Genomic DNA, 12,027 nt, shown 5'->3' with positions numbered 1-12,027 from the left:
TGGGACTGCAATTGGGCTCAATTTACAGATGTCTGTCATGATTTTGGAAGAGCCAGAACAGTTCCTGCCATGACTGCAGAAAAGGAAGTAGAAAGGATAGATGTAAATGAACTCTCGTTTTAGAAGGAGATGACAAAAGCTGAGACTGAAAGATGTAAACATAAAATTTACTTGTTTGATAAACTATTTGTGGTGGCCTTCCTGCTACCTCCCCTCAGCTCTCGTTTGCTCCCCAGGGCAGCCCAGCTGCCTGGGTACCATGACTCATACCCAAGAGGAGGGAGGTGGAGCTGGTCAGGAAGCAGGGTGACCATCTTGTGTTCTCCTTCAGGGACATATTTTTCTCAGACATTAATAGGAAAAAGATTTCCAAGTTCAGGGTCAAAAGAGAGAAATGACAGGAGCTATTTTTTCCAGTGTTAGAGATGAGCACTTTGTTCTAGATTCCAAGCATCTTGTTTCAGCTTTCAGGCATTCCCTCACAGACTTCAAAGCCAAAGAGACTCATCTACCCATCTACTCACCTAACCCAACCTCCTGAATCACAGCCCTCACAACTTCACAGAGCAGTTCCTGCATCACACCCACAACTACTGTTTGAGCCAGTGGATCTTTTAGGGAGGCTGTCTTGACTTAAATGTGTAAAGTGCTGGAGTGACCATCACATTTCTAGGTCCCTCCTAGGAGTAATTATCTTTTAAAAGACACAATGCACTTCTAATGTGGATTACTGCCTCTACCGATTAAGCCATATTCCACTTTGTTTGCCAGAAAAGAAAACCTGCTGTCCTGGGAACCCCCTCCATCAGGAGCAACCAACATCTTCCGCTGTCTCTTGAATGAAGTAAAGCAAACAAGATTCCTTAATGTATACTGTACATACTCTAAAATACGTCTTCCAAATCTTGACTCTTTCCATTAGCATTTGGGAACCTGTCCAAGTTTCACAGCATGGATACCAGAGCAGGACAAATCATGCCAGTAGCATTCTTAAAAATGAACATGGTGGCAGCACATGCAGGTGCACATGTCTAAAATCCAAATTGTCTTTTGGTGTACAGAATGGTATAGAGAGTTCACGGTCACTTGTATTTCACCAGGACATTTCGGTTCTTTTCATAATTACCACTTTCCAAGACACCACTGCATAATCTCAACGGGTGGGTTTAACCTCTGAAAGTAAATACTATAGAAAAAAAACCGTTCACTCTCATTCTCTTAAGTTATTTTAGGGAATAGGAACTCAGGTCACATGGCCTTTTTCCTCCATCTGTGGCAAAGGAGTAAAGACCTGTGAAATAACAGAAAAAGAGCCGGCAAGCATTTCAGAGAGTCTTCCATGTACAATGTGCCCATGTGAACTTCATGCTCCAAGGCCTCTGTCGCTGCTAGGTTACAAGCGTTACCTGGGATCTCTGTACTTGTTTTGTTCATGATCCAAGGCTGTATCACTGGTTGGCTGGTTTTATTTACAAGGCTGGTGTACCCATCCTTTGCTGTATGTGACTTCCTTGAACACACTAATCACTAATAAAGTAATCAAAATAAACTGAAGCCAACCAGGATGAACACGCAGCTCCTGAGGGCTGAGGTCCGTGCTCCAAATAGAACAATCAGATTTGAGGAAATCACACTAACTGGACATGCAAAGACAATTTCTGAGGAGGCAACCTCAAACCTTGTTCTTACTTGGGATACACATAACTTTTTTGCTCTTCCCCCAGAAAACAAACTGAAATCAGAACCTTACAGAACACCCTTATGCAGGCACAAGTATAACAGTACCTGCCATTTAGGTTTCCTTGGAAGAAAGCTGCTCAATAAATACCAATATTATTATGAAGTAAGAAGGACTTTAGAGCTTTTTAGAAGAGAGATGCCTCAAGCAGGATCACTATCTGCTTCTGAGGGAAATCAGCTCTTAAAAAGGGAAGCAGCAGTTTTCAGAACCCAAAGCTAACTAATGCGACACTTGAGGATGTATGGATGTGATGTGAGCATCACCACCAGCCTGAGGACTCTGGATCATCTACCAGCAAAATCTCATGAAGAAAAAAAATAAATAAATAAACTGAAGTTAATTCCACTGCTCAAATCTGGATAGAGGTCCCCATGTGTGTCGCACCCCTTGCAAGTACCACCATGCTCTGACCTTTGCATAGTAATCCTAAAGTCAACCCACACCATAATTTAACTGACTAGAGATGACAAAAGCCAGCAGTTAGGAGGAATCCTCCTGTACAACAGAGGAGAAATCCTGAACTGGAATACAATCGTTCATCTGTGAAGAGAGTTCTTAGCATGCTGTATTAGCAGGGTTCTTGTAGCAGTGACAGTCTCAAGATATAATTGAGATGAGATGGTTTTTGAAGAGGTAATACCATTAATGAAACAACTACTAAAATCAGGGGGAAGGGGGGGGAAGGAGCAGCATACTCAATTTTTCCAACTATCTCCGTCTACTAAAACACACAACCTTTCCTCACAATTAACACTGCTTCAGTAAGCGTAACAGGAATTTAACTGTGTGTTCATTCCTCAATAGTTCCCAATTCTTTGGCAGGTAAACTACAGGACCAAATGAGGCTGACTCTCACTTTAGAAAATAAATATTAAAATAGAAAACAGTACAATAGTCAAGAGCCACAAAAAAATTCCTAAAGTATTAGCAAAACAAATTCCTGGGAGTCCTTATTAGGAATATCTTGAGAATGGTTTGAAGAGAAAAGTCTAACCAAATTAAAAAAAAAAAAAAAAATTGGCTTATCCAGCAAACAACAAATGCTCAGTTTTTGCCAAAAGCAAAAGACTCCAGCCAGATAAAAAATGCAACATACGAACAATGCAGGTTAAAAACTAAATTTAAGATGATATTAAAATAGCTGCCAGCATCTTTAAATTTTCAAGCAAGGAAACGTCAACAGAGACAAAGAAAATCAAGGAAAAACAAAGAGAATAGATTAAGGATTTATTTTTATCAGTGAAAGAACTCTACCTTGCTTGACTAAGAAATGACTGAGAGGGTGATAACTGTCTACAAACATTCATAGGTCCTCCGACAGGACCACAAGAAGCCTCCGCTGGACCGCGTTCGACCCAGGCTGCAGAGCCTGCCAGCGACACTGCAGCAGAACCCAGCGCAAGATGAGTGGGAAAAAACAAGCAAAAGCAAAAGACAGACAGAACAGGAGAAAGGACCCTGTGAGTGGGAAAAGTCCTGAGCTGAGGCGTGATACAAATGAGGTGGTAGATGTCCTGTTGCTGGAGATACAAATGCATTTAGAGTAAACAATACATGAGAGTGTGCTATTATCAGAACAACCCCAAGCTGGCCAGGAGAGTAGCTGGCCTAAGGAAAAATGATTTCCTGGAACCTCAGCTTTACTAAAGACATCATTGCTACTGAGTGTCAGTATTTTATGCCTCCAGAAAGGCACATTTCTCCACCTCACAGAATCTGAGGCCCTCCGAGGCTATGAAAGTTTGGCAAGTTAGTGTGGATTACTCAGAAAATACACCAGCCCCACTGGAGCCTGGATGTGTCTATGAGCTATCATCTTTTCTCTTAAGTGTACATCTATGGCATTCCGTCTTGCTTTCAGGTTTCAAGGAAACCTGCCTGGCTTTCCTACAGTTTTTGTACTGGCAGTAGTACACTCAGGGAGCTCAACTACCCACTTCTCTTAAATCAGCTACTGGGGATTTTGGGGAGGTTTTTGTGGGGTTTTTGCTTCTTTTTTTAAGATGGGTGGTGAGATTTTTTTTTTTTTTAAGAGAGGACCAAGGCTTATTAAATACCTTGCCTAATTATTAATACTTTTCTCTCTTTTTGATGCAAGATGAATCTCAAGCTTTTCACACTCTGGGACTGAAAATCCCACATATCCTCTTTAAAAAAAAGGGGGAAACAATTTAACCACAGTTGTGCTTCTTTGAAACACTCTCCACTTGGACTGTCCCCATACACATCCCTCCCTTGGGGTGTAGAGCCCTTTCCCAAGGTTCAGGGTGCCACTATTTCCAGCCTTGCATGGACTTCCCAAGGATGTGCTTGTGCACACTCGGAGATCACACTCCCTGAACGCTGGGGGCCTGATGGAGGACTGGAGCTCTGCCACTGGGAGAGAAGGCTAGAAAAGAGCTGGTGCCACTACAGGCGAGACACTCCTCTGGACTACAGAAGCTGTCAGTGAGGAGGTGTCTGCAAAGGACAGAAGAAGCAACATCAGCAGGAGGGGAAGGGAGGAGAAAGGATGCTATCAGTGAGGCTGGAGAAGGATAAACTGAGAAGGACAAAGCCAAAGTAGTACATGCAACCACCTATTGTCACCTTCTCCTCCAGCCAGAAAGCCACATCCTCTAAACTAGAGACTGAAACTGCCAGACCACCAAAGCACTGTGGCTTGGTCTGGCGTATCTGGAACAATTGCGCCGTGTCAGAGCTGGGAGACCACCGTGGCACAGCTTGAAGGACCTCCAGGGAACACTCCTGCCCAGCACAGCTCACTGCCTTCCTCCAGGTCAGCACTGCACAGCCCTTCCCCTAAAGTTTCATCAGCAACAAAGCTTTAAACCTCTTTGGGATCCCCATCACAGTGCTGTTGAGTGCTGTAGTAAAGATGGGTCCCATCTGTGCCCTCGCAATAGTTTATAACCCCAGAAGGGCCACGCTTTTAGCTCTGTTTTGGGCACAGTAATGACTTTCTGCACAGCTACATCTGTGCTGCGAGTGGGTTTCCTGGTTGGTGACAGTCATAGTGTAGACAGAGGCTGAGCTTCCAGCTGGCTCCGTTCCCTCCTGCAAACAGATGCAGTTCCTATATCAGGGTCTGATTTATTCAGCAGGAGTCTCACACATTAAGTGTAGTTAAGTCTGAAAACAAATCTAATGACTTTAAAATAAATAGCCAACGGAGGACTTAAAACTAAAATTCTTCCTTCCTCTGACACCCACCATATAAACAATAATAATTATATAAAACCATGTCTAACACATGACTACACAAGGCTCTGGTGACCAAGAAAAGCACACACTGCTTGTCAGACGTAATTGCACATTTGGTTTTTCAATTACTTCTTGTAAAGATCCAGAGCCCACCATCTGAATGCTGACATTAATTATTGGTAAGTAGTTAGTTTTACAATAGTATTATGGAGATTCCCAACAATTACCCTGAGGTCTGCATTTCTGAATGATGTTCCCACACTACCCTCGATTCCCATTGCAAGTTCCTCAGAATTGTCATACAGATTCATACCAGTGAATGAATCAAATCCAGTCCATTCAGTTTAGGGCTTCTAAAGAAGGTTCAGGAAACTTTCCAGCAGACTGCTGTAGGATAACTGATCCCCAGGAAATTCTCCTAACCCAAAAGAACCATGTTGCCTACAGTTCACATCATCCAGGGCAGTTTAGTCCCTTCTGAATCCCACCCAAGCACTGGTCTCCATCGCTTAGTGATACATCCCAAGAGCTAAGTGCCCATCATGTAAGAAAAAATACTTCTTTCTATTGACTTTTAATTTGTTACCTTTTAATTTTGTTGACGTTTTTTCTTGCAAAAGAAAAAAAGAAGTCTCTGATCTAGCTTTTCTAGACTGTTCAATAACATGCATAGCTTTATCATGTTGTCTCTTAGTTGTCATCTTCTCCGAGGTAAACAGCCATCACTTTTCTAGCTCCCTTAAAAGAAGTTTTTTTCTATGTTGTTAATAATTCTCCTCAGTTTCTAAAATTTCCTATTAATAAGCATACAGTGAGGTACAGGAACCACATACAATTTAATAAGGTAGGAAATACTGAGCGCTCTCTAACACCACTAATTCTCAGTTGAAAACAGCTGCACACTGAACCATGTTATTTCAAAGGCAATAGACAGGTCAGATCAGAGCTGTGAAGGTGATAAGATCATAAAAATCTTGTGCCTTCAGAGCTTTAAACATTTGCTTGAAACAGAATAAAATCAATTCAATACAATAGATAAAAATAGGAGCGACACAATTCTACAGTCACAACATTAAAATCAAGCATAGCATAGTTAAAAAAAAAATTGCAGAAAGGTAAAGTTACCCTGGCAACCTTATTTTGCTTATACTTTTTACTGATATAAATTAATAGTAAAGCACTTACACTATAGCTTGCAATTAATGAGACAGTTTCAAAGAGCAGTAACTCTGAAAAACAACATATTGTATCTCAGCCACTAAAGGCCTCAGAGAAGATTTTGTCAAAGCCAATTTTCAACCTTTAGTCACTAATATAGCTTTCTTGAAATATTAGATTTTTATTCTATTTTATTTTTTAAACAGATTTTGTTATTATTCTTTTTTGCCCATCTTTTATTCAGTCAGGTAAATGATGAAATGGATTTTGTTTCCACTTTTTTTAATGACCAACCCCAACACTTATTCTCAATGTATTTAAAAAAAAAAAAAAAAAAAGGGAATTAAGTTCTGGCACTCTGACAGCTACATCACTAATTAAGGGCACAAATTTGGTACCTGCTTTTAGAAATATTTAGCATTCACACCCAGGAAGACTGTCAGGCACACAGCCCACAGAGTATCTCCTGCACATCAGGACAAGGAGGATGCCCACAAAGGACACACTCCCAAAGGTGTCAGCTCCTACATGGAGAATGTGCTCACTAACCTGTTTTGCAAAATCCTTCAGCAAGAGCTACAAACTCAGATTAAAAGTCAGTCAGAAGACAGACTTTGGAGGAAGGAAACGGTGCCCAGTTCCTTTCACTCATCTCCCTCTCYGGCCAACGACTGGTTTTCCTTCCAGAGCTTTTTTCCGGCTGTCCCAAGAGTGAGCCCGCAGCAGTGCACACACTACCTCACCAACAAGCCTCTCCAAAATATGGTGGTGTGTCCTGGCTTTCCTCTGTACCTTTACAAGTATTGCCTGAACTTATAACACACAGAGCTCCTCCTAACTGTGTTTAAGTAGGGACATTAAGAGGGAGCAACAAGAGGCCCCTGTACCTACGACCTGACATTAGGAACAACAGCCCCCAAGGGCAATGCTCCAGCCTCTCTTTCCATCCCGAATTAGAGGATAAATGTGCCGGTGGCACTCAGCAGGAGTGAGGTGCTGCCTTTTGCCATGGCAAGGTACCTGGCCTCTGCTCATCGCTGACAGGGGATCGGACGGCAGTTTTCCTCTGCACAAGACACCCAGCGCTGGCGTGGCTCCCCACTACGGGAATCTGCCTCCTGCCCTTACCCACGCCCTAATCTAGTGGACAACCAGGAGTCTCTCAAAGCCAGGCAATGCGGCATTACTAAAGAGCTTCTGGTAAATAACAGCGTTTTATTCCAAAATCATTTTTTCTTACACGCCTAAAATGCTGAGACAGGGTGTCGGGAGGAGTGACGGAAAGGAAAGTGGTTGTCACGGCAGGGGAGCAAACGATGCACATTTAACAACAGGAGGTGGAAGAAGGACATCGCGCGAAGAATTTCAGAGATCAGAAGAACAGAACTGGGTTTTAACGTGGAAGGAAGCGTTCCACCTGACAAATAAAACTTTAGCAGTGCTTTTAAGTCTCTGAAGGAAACAGGAAGGTGTTCTGGAATACTATTAGTAGACACATTATTGCTTGCTAGTGCAAAGGGGAGAACATAAAACACAGATCAAGCTTTAGAAGAGGAAGGCAGCCCGGCAGGAGAACAGTGATTCCAGCTGCCTAGCTTCAAGGAGCTTTGGGTGCCTTGATAAAAGCCTCATGACTCAAAGGAGATCTGTTACACTGAAGTGCTTCTGGGCCTTCCCCCAAGGTCAGCTGAGAGCAGCACTAAGGCCAGGAGCTGTGACTGTCAAGATGAATTTCAGTGTCAGGGTGCACAGATGATGGTCTCATTCCGCACAGAAGATGAACACTTGCCACCACCACGTCAAAGCAGAGACAGCAGTGCTATGAGCCCAGGGTTACTGATCCTCCAGCCACATCCCCACTTTCCTCACATGGACACAGTGCCTTGGCTTCATCACTTGCCTTCCACCAGCACCAGGAGCAGCATCAGCTTCAGGACTGTCCAAGCAGTCATGTACTTCTTGCCCAGGAAGAAATAGGCGAGCCTGATGGAAGTGTCTCATGGATGGGGTGCAGCCCACCAGATCACACTGACTTTTTCCATGGCAGCCAAATTGGCACAGATTTTCTATAGCTTATCTTCCCCCACCCATTCTGACATAATTCCTAATTCCACCTGGTGCCTCAGGTGCTTCACAGTCCGCACTCTAACAAGCTGTGCGCCTTCCCAGCATTTAATGTTACCACCTTGTCTTTCCTACCATTTTCCTCCAACTCTCACAGATGTTTTCTTGCTCTGTTGTAGCCTGCTCCCCTTCACAGGCCACGCATTCCCTGACACAACTTTAGCATTGCCCACGCTAACTGCCTGACATCTCTAATCTCCTACATCACCACCCGTTTTTATCACAAAACCTTTTAATTCTGAAAGATGAGTTTGCCACTTTGGGGATGGCTCGACAATAACGAACAGGCTTCGAGTGCACGTGGCACCAGATAAATCAGACTGCTTCCAGGCAATCACTCTGTTCCCTGCTGCCACCATCTCTCCCACAGCTACCTGGCACATGAACTCTACTCTACAGTGGAAGTCCAGCCAAAGCATATTTTTCCATACTTCCACAGCTGGGTGGCTGTCTTGTCCAGTAGAGGCAATAAATGCTGCAGAAGGAGGCCCTTCCAGCAGATCCTCCCAGACCACTGGAAGCATGCACTCAAATATCAGATGAACCAACACTGAAACACAGTCAACTCTGGGGGAAAAACTGAATACACGTTCGAGTGTGCTGGGTTCTGCGGACTGCTCTAGGTAATAGCAGCACTCCCGCAGCATGACCACGTTGATTCCTGGGCCAAATATTCCCCATTCCTCCCATTCATCCCTGGCTGCCAGACTCCTCAGTTACGCCTCCAGAGGTGGAAAATGACCGAAACAATTTTCTTTAATTCTGTCCACACTGTATCTCCCAGGCCCAGGAATACCAGCAAGGTAAGATCCCCTACAGCACTAAAAGACAGGAGACAGAGAGGCCTTAGCACAGGGCTGACCTGACCTCATCACATCCCTCTTTTTTCTCTTACTGAGCTTTATTCCTTCTTGCTCACTCACGGATGCACACTTGGGCTGCATACCTTGCTTCCCACACTCTGGAGAACTGTCGGGGACCTGGAGGCAGGCTGGGCTGCCAGAGAGATGTGCTCTGTGCCATTCCCTGGGCATCTTGCCCATAGCCATCTACCTCAGAGGCAGCGAAGGGAGAAGGGGCAACGCTGCCAGTGGGTGGGATGGCAGCAGCTTGGATGCCCTATGCTTGTGACCCAACAGTGTTTTGCTCTTAGCAGCCCCTGCACTCATGATAGTTGCCTGCAGGAGCTGCAGAGACGTCCCTTTATCCTGTGCCTGGAAGCAGCCGCTGCCCTTACTTTTCCAGGCCCAGAGCATGAAAAGAGATCAGAGGGGGCTGAGGGCACAGGGACACCCCTCCTTCCTCTCTTCTTGCATAGGAACAGGGTGGTCTTCACCCAACCACCACAGCACTGCCAAAGGTCTCCATCAAAGAGCCACATCCTGGAAGCCCGACATCACATCTCAGGTGCGGGCACGGGGCCAGGGAGACCCAGGCATACCACCCTGCACTGCTTACAAACAAGCATTTCCTTGCAGCCCCGAAGGCCAGAATCATCTTTCGTCAATCTATCCATTTAGCACAATCTAAAAATGGGTGTATGGTTCCTGTGCTCTAAAAGTCCCTGCCTCACCTTTCTTGTGTGGCTGCTCTTCCACCACCCCATCTTCTGCTCCAGAGACAGGCAGAGCAGAGAGCCAGATCTGCCCGTTACATCCCACCAGAAAAGAGAAAACCATCCACATACCTGCTTGAAGAGCTCCTCCTTCCAGTACTGTTGCTCTCGTCAGCCTAGGGGGCAAAAGATATTAAAAAAGGCTGTTTAGGATAAGAAAGGCAAGATTGCACTCCAACTCTTCCTGCTAGTACTCTGCACCAAAAATACCTTGGGTTTTTCCATTCTGAATTACACACACGCTCAATTCTAAATTTTGGCAGGATGTGTCATGCACTTAAATCCAAGTACATGCATTAAGTTTTCAGTAGACTAAGGCATAATTTAAGACATAGCTCCACGAGCGAGGTAACTTTCTGAGAACTCAAAATTTATTCCCCAGTGCATATGCTCTTGACGGTATCTCCAAAAACACCATGCTGGTAGCAACTGGTAGGAGATCTCTTGTGCAATTATTTTATTGTGTTACACTGGAGCCCTTCGAAGTTTAAAATAAGAATCCCCCCTTTGCAGAGGGAAAATAAGGCAAAAATATCCAAATTCAGATGGACTAAAATTGCATCCAAACTCAGATGGCCTAAAATTACACCTAAAAGACATTGTGGCTCATGTTTGCTCTGAAGGCCTGGAGCCAGTCAACTGAGACATGAGGCAGAGGGAGTCCAGGGGACTTTACGCCAGCTGAACCTGGCCCAAAGAGATTAACTTGTCCAAGGGCACAGTGAACATCTGTGCCAGGGCCACAACTGGAGTCCTGCTCCCTTTTCCAACACCCAGCCAAGCCTCACGTGCCCCTGTGCAATGATGGGCAGACGTGAGCCTTGTTAGGAGGGGAGGGAGCAGCAAACAAAAGGTTAAGTGACCCGACCAGTAAGGCATGCAGAACGCAAAATTAAACCCGGAATAATCCCCCTTCATCCCAAATCTTGACTCATCCAAGTCCCTGCTCTCCTGGACAAACTATTCTTAAATACCAGTTTGCAGAGAGTTGAACACTGGATCCAGTCACAAGCTGGCTTTGTGTTTGTTTTCTAAACATACCTGTCCTGCTCCCTAATTAGAAGGGTCAAGTCAAGCACAACTCCCTCAGTTATTTATGAATTGTCTAATTTGATACTTGCTTGTCGTTAGGACTGGATTATCAGGGAGTAACTACTATTTTTGCCTCTTAAAGTTGCAAGGCACTGTGTCTTTCCCCCAGTTCTCTGATTAGAGGCTTCCTTGGAAAGACAATATTATTCCAAACCCAGAAATTTTATTTCTGAATTTGTGCAAATATAAGTTAAAAGATATTAGCTGCATTTCACATTTTGTGCAAATGGCAGAAACAGGCAATTCATGTGCAGCAGGATGGGGGCTAGCCAACGATTTCGATAAAATAAACCCTTTTTTAATTTAAATGCTAATGCACTGAATTAAAATTTAATAACTGAGGAAATTGAAAAGCCGAGTAGGAATATTGGAAATAAATCCAAGCAGAAACAGCTGAAATTAAAAATTCTAGAGAGTGGGAGGATAGCAGCTAAGCTGTCTTATATGATTACATTTTTTTTTTCAGAATGAAGGGGGGAAGGAAAAAAAAAATCCTATCTTTGGCTGGCTGTAGGGCAGTAAATCGAGAGTGCTGTGATTTATTGCTCAATTTTCCTGAGGGAAAAAGGCTTTCTTTCATGCTGAAATATTTCATAAATTTCAAGCCAGCATAAATTCTTAATTTAAAAGTTATGGAGGTCACATTTAGTGCACTGGTGCAATTCTGAAATCTTAAAGGAATAGCAACCAAAAATTACAATTTGATTTTATTTTTTAATTCTTAATGTGAAATTTCATTTAAAGAGATTCTCCAAGTTACACAAAGCAGAAACACATCTTGGCTTCTGAAGGTTTAAGAAATCCACTAGCAATGAAGAGATAAAAATCTAATTCAATTACAAAAAGGTATTTTTTTTTATTATTATTGTTAGCCACTTGAGGAATTTCTGTTAAAAAATTTCCTCCCTCCATTGCCTGGGAAAAGCCAGAAGGGAGGAGCTGACAATGTAATTGCTTCTGTTAGATCTCCAATCTTTTGTGAGCACTGATATGTTCATTTGTTATACAGCTGTTCAGCTACAGAAAGGATGTCAGAGCACCCATAATTCAAAGCAATCAATCAAAAATTAATGATTTGTCATGCTTACACAAT

General features: G+C 43.6%; 1 protein-coding gene across 1 annotated transcript in view; it reads right to left on the bottom strand.

Moving 5' to 3' along the window:
- ZNF618 (zinc finger protein 618) overlaps positions 1–12,027 on the bottom strand; it is a 171,743-nt gene that overhangs the window by 89,142 nt on the left and 70,574 nt on the right. Inside the window, exon 3 of the mRNA XM_026059668.1 lies at positions 9,915–9,958. The gene's annotated coding sequence lies outside the window, so the exon portion shown is untranslated. The remainder of the gene's footprint in view (positions 1–9,914; positions 9,959–12,027) is intronic.

The sequence above is a fragment of the Apteryx rowi genome, unplaced genomic scaffold (genome assembly GCF_003343035.1).
Source record: "Apteryx rowi isolate R43461 unplaced genomic scaffold, aptRow1 scaffold_16, whole genome shotgun sequence".
Taxonomy (NCBI): domain Eukaryota; kingdom Metazoa; phylum Chordata; class Aves; order Apterygiformes; family Apterygidae; genus Apteryx; species Apteryx rowi.
Note: the sequence above shows the minus strand (reverse complement) of the source record. Positions and strands in the feature narration are given on the sequence as shown.